This window comes from Rhinoderma darwinii, chromosome 4 (assembly GCF_050947455.1).
Source record: "Rhinoderma darwinii isolate aRhiDar2 chromosome 4, aRhiDar2.hap1, whole genome shotgun sequence".
Classification (NCBI taxonomy): Eukaryota; Metazoa; Chordata; class Amphibia; order Anura; family Rhinodermatidae; genus Rhinoderma; species Rhinoderma darwinii.
This window is the reverse complement of record NC_134690.1, coordinates 299391291-299404163: the sequence shown is the minus strand read 5'-3', so window position 1 is coordinate 299404163 and position 12873 is coordinate 299391291. Positions and strand designations below refer to the sequence as shown.

The 12873-nt window shown below is 38.1% G+C and overlaps 1 protein-coding gene across 1 annotated transcript in view; it reads right to left on the bottom strand.

Moving 5' to 3' along the window:
- Positions 1-12873, bottom strand: part of LOC142760544 (troponin T, cardiac muscle-like) — a 200045-nt gene that overhangs the window by 120833 nt on the left and 66339 nt on the right. The gene's annotated exons all lie outside the window — the stretch shown is intronic.

Sequence of the window (12873 nt, the reverse complement as noted above, 5' to 3'; positions counted from 1 at the left end):
CCCACGCAAACACTGGGAGAACAAACAAACTCCATGCTGATTTTTCCCTAGGTCAGATCCGAATCAAAGACCCGAGCCCTGCAAAGCCACCATGCTGCCCAACAATACATTATATATTATTAATTCTAATGGAGGCAAGATCTCAACACAGAAGAAAATGTATTTGAAAAAAGAGAGAGGGAAAAAAGGAGAACGTAATAAAGAGGTGCTAACATAACAAAGGTCAGATATCTCCTTTTATTGCGTTTCCCCTTTATCTCAATGTATTTGCCCCGCCAATGATTGTAGTATTGATACAGTACTTACCTAAAAAGGGTATTATGAAATTCTGTTTACAGGGATGTAAGAATCTTAGGAGTTGTGTCTATTAACTGGTTGCTGACACTTGACATCTATGTTTGGTATGAGTGGCTGGACGTTGCCGCATCATGACAAGCTTAGATGTCATGCTGATCGCGCGGGCACGGCAAGTGTGCCATTGCCATCAGGACCGGGGCAATGGATGTAATACACAGCCGCAGCCGCGCCCTAACGGCGGAGATAAGAGAAACCTGCTCTCCGCTGTTAACCCTTTGAATACCGTGATTAAATCTGATCGTGCCATTCAATGGTAGAATGAGAAGGGGGCCCGCCCCCTTTGATCACGTAACAGATTCCCTGTGACACGATCGAGGGACATACTTTATATGGGCGGACAGCAAAGGGTCCATTGAAGGACTCCAGGGTTGTCTGACTATATTTCTTCTTGTTTGGGCATACAGTGAAGGAAATAAGTATTTGATCCCTTGCTGATTTTGTAAGTTTGCCCACTGTCAAAGACATGAACAGTCTAGAATTTTTAGGCTAGGTTAATTTTACCAGTGAGAGATAGATTATATTTAAAAAAAAACAGAACATCACATTGTCAAAATTATATATATTTATTTGCATTGTGCACAGAGAAATAAGTATTTGATCCCTTTGGCAAACAAGACTTAATACTTGGTGGCAAAACCCTTGTTGGCAAGCACAACAGTCAGACGGTTTTTGTAGTTGATGATGAGGTTTGCACACATGTTAGATGGAATTTTGGACCACTCCACTTTGCAAATCATCTGTAAATCATTAAGATTTCGAGGCTGTCGCTTGGCAACTCGGATCTTCAGCTCCCTCCATAAGTTTTCAATGGGATTAAGATCTGGAGACTGGCTAGGCCTCTCCATGACCTTAATGTGCTTCTTTTTGAGCCACTCCTTTGTTGCCTTGGCTGTATGTTTCGGGTCATTGTCGTGCTGTAAGACCCAGCCACGAGCCATTTTTAATGTCCTGGTGGAGGGAAGGAGGTTGTCACTCAGGATTTGACGGTACATGGCTCCATCCATTCTCCCATTGATGCGGTGAAGTAGTCCTGTGCCCTTAGCAGAGAAACACCCCCAAAACATAATGTTTCCACCTCCATGCTTGACAGTGGGGATGGTGTTCTTTGGGTCATAGGCAGCATTTCTCTTCCTCCAAACACGGCGAGTTGAGTTAATGCTAAAGAGCTAAATTTTAGTCTCATCTGACCACAGCACCTTCTCCCAATCACTCTCAGAATCATCCAGATGTTCATTTGCAAACTTCAGACGGGCCTGTACATGTGCCTTCTTGAGCAGGGGGACCTTGCGGGCACTGCAGGATTTTAATCCATTACGGCGTAATGTGTTACCAATGGTTTTCTTGGTGACTGTGGTCCCAGCTGCCTTGAGATCATTAACAAGTTCCCCCCGTGTAGTTTTCGGCTGAGATCTCACCTTCCCCAGGATCAAGGATACCCCACGAGGTAAGATTTTGCATGGAGCCCCAGATCGATGTCGATTGACAGTCATTTTGTATGTCTTCCATTTTCTTACTATTGCACCAACAGTTGTCTCCTTCTCACCCAGCGTCTTACTTATGGTTTTGTAGCCCATTCCAGCCTTGTGCAGGTCTATGATCTTCTCCCTGACGTCCTTAAAAAGCTCTTTGGTCTTGCCCATGTTGTAGAGGTTAAAGTCAGACTGATTAATTGGGTCTGTGGACAGGAGTCTTTTATACAGGTGACCATGTAAGACAGCTGTCTTTAATGCAGGCACCAAGTTGATTTGGAGCGTGTAACTGGTCTGCAGGAGGCTGAACTCTTAGTGGTTGGTAGGGGATCAAATACTTATTTCTCTGTGCACAATGCAAATAAATATATATAATTTTGACTATGTGATTTTTTTTATTTTTTTTTATATAATCTATCTCTCGCTGGTAAAATTAACCTAGCCTAAAAATTCTAGACTGTTCATGTCTTTGACAGTGGGCAAACTTACAAAATCAGCAAGGGATCAAATACTTATTTCCTCCACTGTATCTAGGTATACCCTAACAACTGCTTATGTACTATGAGTACACAGGCTAATGTACTGGCATATACTGTAGCTATGTGGCAGAACATTAATGTTAAAAAATAGAAATTAAAAATCTCCCTATGGGATTAAAAAATAAAAGTAAAATTAATAAAAATAAGCAGGGTTAAATAAAAAAAATCTGAAATAAAAAACACAAACGCACATTTAAAAAAAAAAAAAATTAACTTTACTAACCCCTTAATGATGCAGCCTAGTTGGGCCTTAATCCTTCAGGACCCAGCCTGTTTTGGGTTTCAGGACACAGCCTATTTTTTCAAATCTGATATGTATTACTTTTTGTGGTAATAACTTAGGAATGCTTTTACCTATCCAAGCGATTCTGCGAGTGTTTTCCCGTGACATATTGTACTTTATGTTAGTGAAAAAATTTGGTCGATAAATTCAGTATTTATATATGAAAAATGCCAAAATGTAGAGAAAATTAGCATTTTTCTAAATTTAAACATTATCTGCTTGTAAAACAGATCGTAATACCACAAAAAATAGTTACTAGTTAACATTTCCCATATGTCTACTTTATGTTTGCATCGTTTTTTGAACGTCCTTTTATTTTTCTAGGACATTACAAGGCTTAAAACTTTAGCAGCAATTTCTCATATTTTAAAAAAAAATTTCAAAAGGCTATTTTGTAATATAATAATTTTTGAAATGCAACTCAATATTTATTGCCCAGATTCTGCAGTTTTTAGAAATATCCCACATGTGGCCCTAGTGTGCTAATGGTCTGAAACACAGCCTCAGAAGCAAAGTAGTATCTAGTGGATTTTGGGGCCTCCTTTTTAAAAAAATATATTTTAGGCACCATGTCAGGTTTGAAGAGGTCTTGTGGTGCCAAAACAGTGTAAACACCCTAAAAGTTACCCCATTTTGGAAACTATACATCTCAAGGAATTTATCTAGGGGTGCAGTTAGCATTTTGACCACACAGGTTTTTTTGCTAAATATATTGGAATTTGTCTTTAAAAATGAAAATCTACTTTTTTTCTGAAAAAACATAGAAATTTTGAATATCTACAAGGAATAAAGAGGAAAATGCACCCCAACAATTGTAAAGAAGTTTCTCCCGATTACAGCAATACCCCATATGTGGTAATAAACTACTGATAGAACCCAGCGCTCAGAAGGGAAGGAGTGCCATTTGGATTTTGGAGCACAGATTTTGCTGGAATGGTTTTCAGTGCCATGTCGCGTTTGCAACGCCCTGGAGGGACCAAAACAGTGGCAACTCCCCAAAAGTGACCCCATTTGGAAACAACACCCCTTAAGGAATTTTTCTAGGAGTATAGTTAGCATTTTGACCAAACCATTTTTTTTTTTTTTTGCAGAATTTAGTGGAATTAGGCAGTGAAAATGAAAATCTACTTTTTTTCCACAAAATGTTGAATTTTTTCATTTTCACAAGGTATAAAGGAGAAAAAAACACCCAAAATTTGTAAAGTAATTTCTCCCGAGTACGGCAATACCCCATGTGGTCATAAATGAATTAACCCTTTCAGGGCTGATCGATTTTTTTGCTTTCTTATTTTCGTTTTTCACTCCACACATTCCAAGAGCCATAACTTTTTATATTTTTCCGTCAATAGAGTGGTGAGAGGGCTTATTTCTTGCAGGAGGAGTTGTAGTTTCTATTGACACCATTTTAAAGTACCATAAAATAGACTGGGAAACTGAAAAAAAAATATTTGCGGGCTGAAATGGTAAACAACTGTATTGCAGTATATTGTTATTTTTACAGGCTTCTGTAACAGCGCGATCGCTGTTCCAGAAGATGATACCTGTTTCTGTCCTGTCATGTTCCTGTGATACCAGGTGATACCTGTTCCTGTCCGTTAGTCCCGTTTGTCAGCTGTAATACGCAGCTGACACCCGCAGCGTATGGAGCGGGCTCAGCACATGAGCCGGCTCCATACATAAACCCCCGCACCATGACATGCTATTATATTATAGTGCGCAAAGGAGTTAATGCGCAGCGGATGGTGCAAAGTGAAAATTGCAATTTTCCACCGATATGCCATTTTAGTGCATAATACGTTGTGCCCAGGTTGTGCCACTGAAGACAAATGCCACATAAAACGTTAAGCGGGTTCTCCCGGGAATGGCGATGCCATATCTGTGGACGTAAACTGCTGTTTGGGCACGCTGTAGGGCTCAGAAGGGAGGGAGCCCCATTTTGCTTTTGGAGCGCAGATTTTGCTTGGCAGTTGTTCTGTTTGGGGTTTTGCTGGTATTTGAGTTTATAATGTGGGGGCATATGTAAACAGTGTGCGGAGTACATCAGGGTATAATATGAGTGTATAATAATGCAGTAAATAAATAATAATTCATAGATATGTGGCCAGTGTTACACTGATAAATGGCACCCAATCTTATCTGCTTTTGGAACACTGCACATTTTGCATCGCTATATTCAGAGAGCCAGAACTTTTTTATTTTTTCTCCAACGGAGCTGTGTGTGGGCTTATTTGTTGCGGGACAATCTGTAGTTGTCATTTGTGGTGAATGCGTTATTTTGATCACTTTTTATTCAATTTTTTTGCAAGCCAGGTTACCAAAAACCAGCAATTCTGATAACGTTTTTTATTTTTTTACAGTGTTCACCGTGCACTATAAATTACATTTTACTTTATTTTGCGTGTCAGTATGATTACGGCGATACCATATGTATATATATTTTTTATGTTTTGCAACGTTTTCACAGTAACATCACTTTTTTATAAAATAATTTATTTTCTGTGTCACATATAACTTTTTTAACTTTCTCAGTCAAAAAAACGATGTAAGGGCTTGTTTTTTGTGGGACGGGTTGTAGTTTTTATTGGTACTATTTTGAGGTACATGCGACTTTTTGATCACTTTTTATTCTATATTTTGAGAGGGGTAGTGACCAAAAAACAGCAGTTCTGACATAGTTTTGTATTGATTTTATTGCGGTTTTAACAGTATGGGAAAAATAACATTACAGTTTTATCGTTTGGGTCGTTACGAACGCGGTGATACCAATATGTGTACTTTCTTTAACGTTTTGATTTTTTTCCTATAATAAAAGACTTATAGGGAAAAAAAGTAGTTTTTTTGAACATAACTTTTATTTTTACACATTTAATGAACTTTTTTTTTTGTCCCACTAGGGGACTTGAAGACTTGCTTCTCTGATCACTGCTATAACACATTACACTACCTATGTAGTGTAATGTATTATAACTGTCATTGTGACGTGACAGTCACTCTGACAGGAAGCCTAGGAGAACCAGCCAGAGGCATTGTCTGGCCTCCGGTTGCCATGACAACCATCGGCAGCCCCCGCAATCACTTAGTGGGGGCTGCCAATCTGCTTCAAACCCCCTAAACGCTGAGATCGAAATTGGTCATCGCATTTAACAGATTAATTGCCAAAATCAGTGGTGATGATCTGCTGGCTTGCAAGACTGGAGTGTCAGCTGTTGGGCACAGCTGACCTCCCGGTTCCTGGGCGCCGGGAACCGCTCCGCAACTGTACGTCCTGGTGCGGGAAGCAACAGCTCACCAGGACGTATAGTTGCGGCGCAGAGCGGGAAGAGGTCAAAGAGGCTCTGTCACCACATTATAAATGCCCTATTTCCTACATAATCTGATTGGCGCTGTAATGTAGATAACAGCAGTGGTTCTTATTTTGAAAAATGATAATTTTTGAGCAAGTAATGAGCAATTTTAGATTTATGCTAGTTAGTTTCTTAATAGAAAACTGAGCGTGTTTTTACTTTTTACCAACTGGGCGTTGTACAGAGGAGTGTATGACGCTGACCAATCAGTGTCATACACTTCTCATTGTTCCAGCCGAGCTTCTTTCACTGCACAATCACGCTGTAACAATGGCTGAATCAGAGTTATTGTTATATTCTAAATTAAATAATGAAAGATATTATTGTAATTGTTTGATCAATAAACATCAGCGGAGTATTTTTGAGCATACAAGCAATGTCTATGTGTCATGGCTGAACGCCTTTAACTGGTGTAGGGGGATGGATATTGGGTTTTCTCCAGAGTGTCCTGCAGGTTGTTTTACTATGTATTGCATTATATTTGCTTCTGCGCCTCATATTTTGAGGCTTGCCAAAGCTTTTGCAATGCTTCACAGCAAAGGCTAAAATAGTACCCCAAGTGTGAAGCAAGTATGGGAAGGAATTTTGTTGACACGCCCAGGGGATGAGGTGCAAAGGTTAGGCAAGTCCTCAAGGTGGGACTTCTTTTAAGTACTAGGATACAAAACGTACTCAAATAAACAAAAAGTGGGAAATGTGAAAGTAATTAAAATATATTTAAATATGTTTACATTTTTCAATTTTGTGTAGCATCCATCTTGTATATCTGGCATCCATCTTGTATTGTATTCTAAATGATTGGTTAAAATCAAGCCTACTCCCTTTTATGAAAGATATTATTGTAATTGTTTAAACAATAAATGTGAGAGGAGTATTTTTGAGCATACAAGCAGTGTGTCTCTTACTTCTCTCCAATATATCGATATAACCTATGACATAACCTATGATTTGGAACTGGATAAATTCACTGGGCGGGTATCGGTTGACATACCCATTACACATTTCAGTCTAATATATTTTTGGGCCATGATTGAGTCAACAACATGCAATCGAAGAAAGGAACTGCAGCACTCAGGATAATCCAAAGAAGTGTATTTGATTTATTCACCAAGCATAAAAACACTTCCAACGTTTCAACCCATGAATGGGTCTTTATCAAGCTTGTTCCTTCAAATTGCATATTGATTGTCTCCCTTGGACCTGGGATTCTTTCCTGCGTGCACCACCCATGTTTGGGGAGTTGTCCTTTCACACTGAAGAATTTTTGTGGCTGTGCTGCTGTTTTCCTAAAAAATCTACTACTTGAGTCAACAACATTGCATTATGTTTTTAGTCTATGCTCTACAAGTACACCCAGATCCTTTTCAACAAGTGATTCTCCCAGTTTAACTCCCCCTAGGACATATGATGCATGCAAATTATTAGTACTCAGATGAATAACTTTACATTCATCCACTTTAAACCTTATTTGCCAAGTGGGTGCCCAAATACTCAATGTGTCCAAATTTTGTTTTTAATTTATAGTTACATAGTTAGATAGTTGATAAGGGTGAAAAAAGACACTATCGAGTCCAACCTATAATCTTACCGTGTTAGTCCAGAGTAAGGCAAAGCCCCTATGAGGTTGATGCCAATTGCCTCATTAGGATAAAAACTCCTCTCTGACTCCAAATATGGAAATTAGAATAAGTCCCATCTCCAGAATCTAGTACTCATTACGAGTAATATTATACTTTTCAAGAAAGGCAGCAAGGCCCTTGTTGAACAAAAAATCAACCACCACAACATCCTATGGCAGAGAGTTTCATAGTCTCACTAATAAGGGAAAAAGGTCGATTGGATTTTATTTTATTACTTGAAACTTTTTTATTTTTTACTTTTTTGCAAAATTTTTATTTTGAGTTTAGGGTGGAGGTACAAAAAAAAGGGAAGGATGGGAAGACCTGGCTAAATATTCAGGCAAGGAATGAAAAGAAGTGACAAAACAGGTAAGTAAACCATAAGTACAGACAACAACATCAAAAACACATCTCTGCTGACAAGACTGATCATTATGTTACAGTCTTTCAAGAATAGTGTTAGGAAATTGCACATAGGTAATTCAATCATTACAATATAAAAAATATACATTAACCCCTTGCTGCACTAGCACGCACCGGTACGTCCTGTATTGCAGTGCTTTAAGGCACCGGGACGTACCGGTGTGTCCTGGCTAACAACTGTCACTCTGTCAAAGGACAGGGTGACAGAACTGTGCCATCAACTGTTTATGACAGTTGATTGGCACAGTAATCGGCAGGGGACCAATCACAGCGGTCCCCTGCCTGTAAACGCTGTGATTGGTCAGTCACAGCAGACTGACCAATCACAGCTCCTTGAGAACGTGTATGTGATGGAGCTGGCTCAGAAGCTGAGCCAGCGCCATCACCACCGAGTGTCTGCTGTATATTACAGCCGACACCACGCTGGCCCGGAGCCAGCCTCAGATTCGGACGATTAACCCCTTAGATGCAGCGATCGTAGTAATCGAAGTAATTTTATTGTGCAGACGCTGCAAAACATAAAAAAAACTATATACATATGGTACCACCGTAATCGTATCGACCCGCAGAATAAAGTAAAATTGATATTTATAGCGCATGGTGAACGCTGTAAAAAAAATGAATAAAAAACATCAGAATAGCTAGTTTTTGGTCACCTTGCTTGCCAAAAAATGAAATAAAAAAGTGATCAAAAAAAATCACATCTACAGATTGTCCCACAACAAATAAGCCAAAACACACAGGTCCTGTGGAGAGAAAATAACAAATTTCTGGCTCTCAGAATATGGAGATGCAAAATGTGCAGAGCGTTCCAAAAGCATCACATGCGCATTTGCTCTTTCACTCCTAAGCCCTGTCATATGTCCAGGCAAATGATAAATGCCTTGAGGAGTGTAGTTTACAAAATGGGGTCACTTCTCTGGGTTTTCCACTCTACTCTGGTACCTAAGGGAGCTCTGCAAATGTGATATGTCGCCTGTACACCAGTCCAGCAAAATCTGCGCTCTAAAAGCCAAATGGCGCTCCTTCCATTTTGAGCTCTGCCATGTGCCCAAACAGCAGTTTAGGGCCACACATGGGGTATTGGCATACTCGGGAGAAATTGGGTAACAAATTATGTGTTGTTTTTTCTCCTACTACCCCTTGTGAAAATACAAAATTGGGAGCAAATCTACATATTTTTGGAAAACATTTTTTTCCATTTTCACTGCCTAATTCTAATACAATCTATGAAACACATGTGGGATCAAAATGCTCACTACATGCCTAGACAATTGTCCAGAGGGGTATAGTTTCCAAAATGGTGACACTTCTAAGGGGTTTCTACTGTACTGGTACCTCAGGGGCTCTGCTAATGTGACATAGCACCCAAAAATCAATCAAGCAAAATCTGCATGCCAAGCAGCACTCCTGCCATTCGGAGCCCTGCCGTGTGTCCAAACAGCAGTTTATGACCACATATGGGGTATTGCCATACTCGGGAGAAAATGCTTTGCAATTGATTTGGTGCTTTTTCTCCTTTATTCCCTGCCTTATTCCAATAAATTCAGCAAAAAAAACAGTGGGGTCAAAATGCTCACTATACCGCTAGATAAATTCCTTGAGGGATGTACTTTCCCAAATGGGGTCACTTTTGCAGGGTTAGCACTGTTTTGGCCCCTTGGGGGCTTTGCAAATGTGATATGGCGCCGCAAACAATTCCAACAAAACTTGAGCTCCAAAAGTCAAATGGTGCTCCTTCCTTTCTAAGCCCTGCCCTGTCTCCAAACAGCAGTTTATTACCACATATTGGGTATTGCTGTGCTCAGAAGAGTTTGCTTTGCAAATGTTGGGGTGCTTTTTTAACCTGATCTATTGGGAAAATGAAAAAATATGAGCTAGAACTACATTTTATTAGAAAAAATTTAGATTTTCAATTTCACAGCATAATTCCAATAAATTCTGCAAAAACTTATGGGGTCAAAATGCTAACTATCCCCCTAGAAAAATTCCTTGAGGGGTGTAGTTTCCAAAATGGGGTCACTTTTGGGGGATTTCCACTGTTTTGGTCTCTTTAGGGCGTTGCAAATACAACATGGCACTGAAAACTATTCCAGCATAATCTGCTCTCCAAAATCCAAATGGTGCTCCTTCCCTTGTGAGCCCTGCCGTGCATCCAAACAGCAGTTTATTACCACATATGGGGCATTTCCGTAATCGAGTGAAGATGTTTTACAAATGTTGGGGTGCTTTTTCTCACTTATTCCTTGAAAAAATTAAAAATGTCTATATATTTTTTTTTAAAAAGTAGATTTTCATTTTTACAGACTAATACCAATAAGTTTAGCAATAAAACTGCTAACTAAAAAAAATGGTAACTATACCATTAGATACATTTCTTGAGGGGTGAAGTTTCCAAAATGGGGTCACTTTTGGGGGGTTTCCACTGTTTTGGCACCACAAGACCTCTTCAAACCTGACATGGTGCCTAAAATATATTCTAAAAATAAAAGGAGGCCCCAAAATCCACTAGGTGCTCCTTTGCTTCTAAGGTCTGTGCTTCAGTCCATTAGGACACTAGGGCCACATGTGGGATATTTCTAAAAACTGCAGAATCTGGGCAATAAATATTGTTGCGTTTCTCTGGTAAAAGTTTGTGTTAAAGATTTTTTTTTATTACCAATTGATTTTAGCAAAAATAAAAGAAAATGTTAACATTTCACCTCTACCTTGCTTTAATTCCTGTGAAACGCCTAAAGGGTTAAGAAACTTTCTGAATGCTGTTTTGAATACTTTGAGGGGTCTCGTTTTTAATATGGGGTTAGTTATGGGGACTTTCTAATATATAAGGCCTTCAAAGCCACTTCAGAACTGAACTGGTCTCTGAAAAAATAGCCTTTTGAAATGTTCTTGAAAATGTGAGAAATTGCTGCTAAAGTTAGAAGTCCTGTAACGTCCTAGAAAAAATAAAAGGACTTTTAAAAAATTATGCCAACATAAAGTAGACATATTGTGAATGTTAACTAGTAACTATTTTATGTGGTATTACTATCTGTCTTACAAGAAAATACACTTAAATTTAGAAAAATTATAATTTTTTCAAATTTTCTCTGAATTTTGGTGTTTCTCACAAATAAACACTGAATATATTGACCAAATTTTACCACTAAAATCTATCTGTGTCTCCGATGGCAGCCGGGGTCCTAATAAAGGCCTCCAGGTCTGCCTGTAGTGTATGCCTGCTAGGTTATGCCAGAGGCATGGCCTAGCAGATGTCTGTCCGGTTTGCACGGACAGGCATAATACACTGCAAAACAGAAGTATTGCAGTGTATTATAAATGTGATCGGCCAATTGCATAGTGAAGTCCCCTAGTGGGACTAGTAAAAAAAAAAGTTTCATGAAAAGTAAAAACAAAAAAAATGAAAAACCCAGTTTTTTCCCTTACAAACTGCTTTATTATTAAAAAACAAAATAAAGTAAAAAAGTACACATATTTGGTATCGCCACATCTGTAATGACCCCAACTATAAAGTTATTACATCATTTAACCCAACGGTGAACATCGTAAAAAATAAAATAAAAAACAATGCAAAAATTGCTGCTTTCTTTGAATCCTACCTTAAAAAAAATTTGATAAAACTTGATAAAAAAGTTGCATCTACTCCAAATAAACCAATAAAAACTACAAGTCGTCCTGCAAAAAAAAAGCCCTCATACAACTGCATCCGCGAAAAAATAAAAAAAGTTATGGCTCTTCAAATATGGAGACACAAAAACAAATAATTTTGAAAAAAAAGTGTTTCTATGGTGTAAAAGTAGTAAAACATAAAAAAATCTATATAAATTTGGTATCGTTGCAATCACAACGACCTGCTGAATAAAGTTATTGTGTTATTTATATCACACGGTAAACGGCGTAAATTTAGGATGCAAAAAAGTGTTGCGAAATTTCAGGTTTTTTTCTATTCCCCCCCCCAAAAAGTTAATAATAGTTAATCAATAAATTCTATGTACCCCAAAATGGTGCTATTAAAAATTACAACTTGTCCCACAAAAAACAAGACCTTATACAGTTATGTCGACGCAAAAATAAAAAAGTTATAGCTCTTATATTGAGACAATGGAAAAACTTAAAACAGCTTGGTCATTAAGGTACAAAATAGGCTGGTTATTAATGGGGGTTAATAAAGGGTTAGTTCCAGAAAAAGCCAGTCTACTCTGTCGAAAGCTTTTTCAGCATTTGCAGACAGTAGTGCTAATGAAATATTTTTCTTCTTTACAGATTGAATAACGTTGGGGATTCTTTAAGTATTATTATTTGCCTCTCTACCTGGTGTGAATCTAGTTTGTTCTTTATTTATCAGAGAAGGGAGCAAAATTTGGATCCTTTTAGCGATAACTTTAGCATATAATTTAATATTGTCATTAAAGATATTAGCCTATAGTTATTACATAGTGTTGCATCTTTCCCTTCCTTATGTATAACTGTTATGTGTGCAGTTAGGCATTCTAGCCTAAACTGATAGTCAGCCTTAATATTGTTAAAGAAATCTCTAATATGAGGTACAAAAATCTCTTTGAAGGTTCTGTAATATATTATGGAGTAGCCATCTGGACCACGGCTTTTACCATTAGGTATGCTTCTAAGAGCGTCCATTATTTCTTCCTCAGTAAAGGGATTATTTAAGATTTCCTGTTGAGAAGGGGAGATACTCGGCAAGGATATAGAGTTTAATAATATAATATAATTTAATAATATTTTATTGATAGATTCAGACCTATCAGATCGTTCATAATTCACTTTATTTATATTGTATAACTCTGAGTAATAGTCACTAAAAATTTTAGCTATATCTTT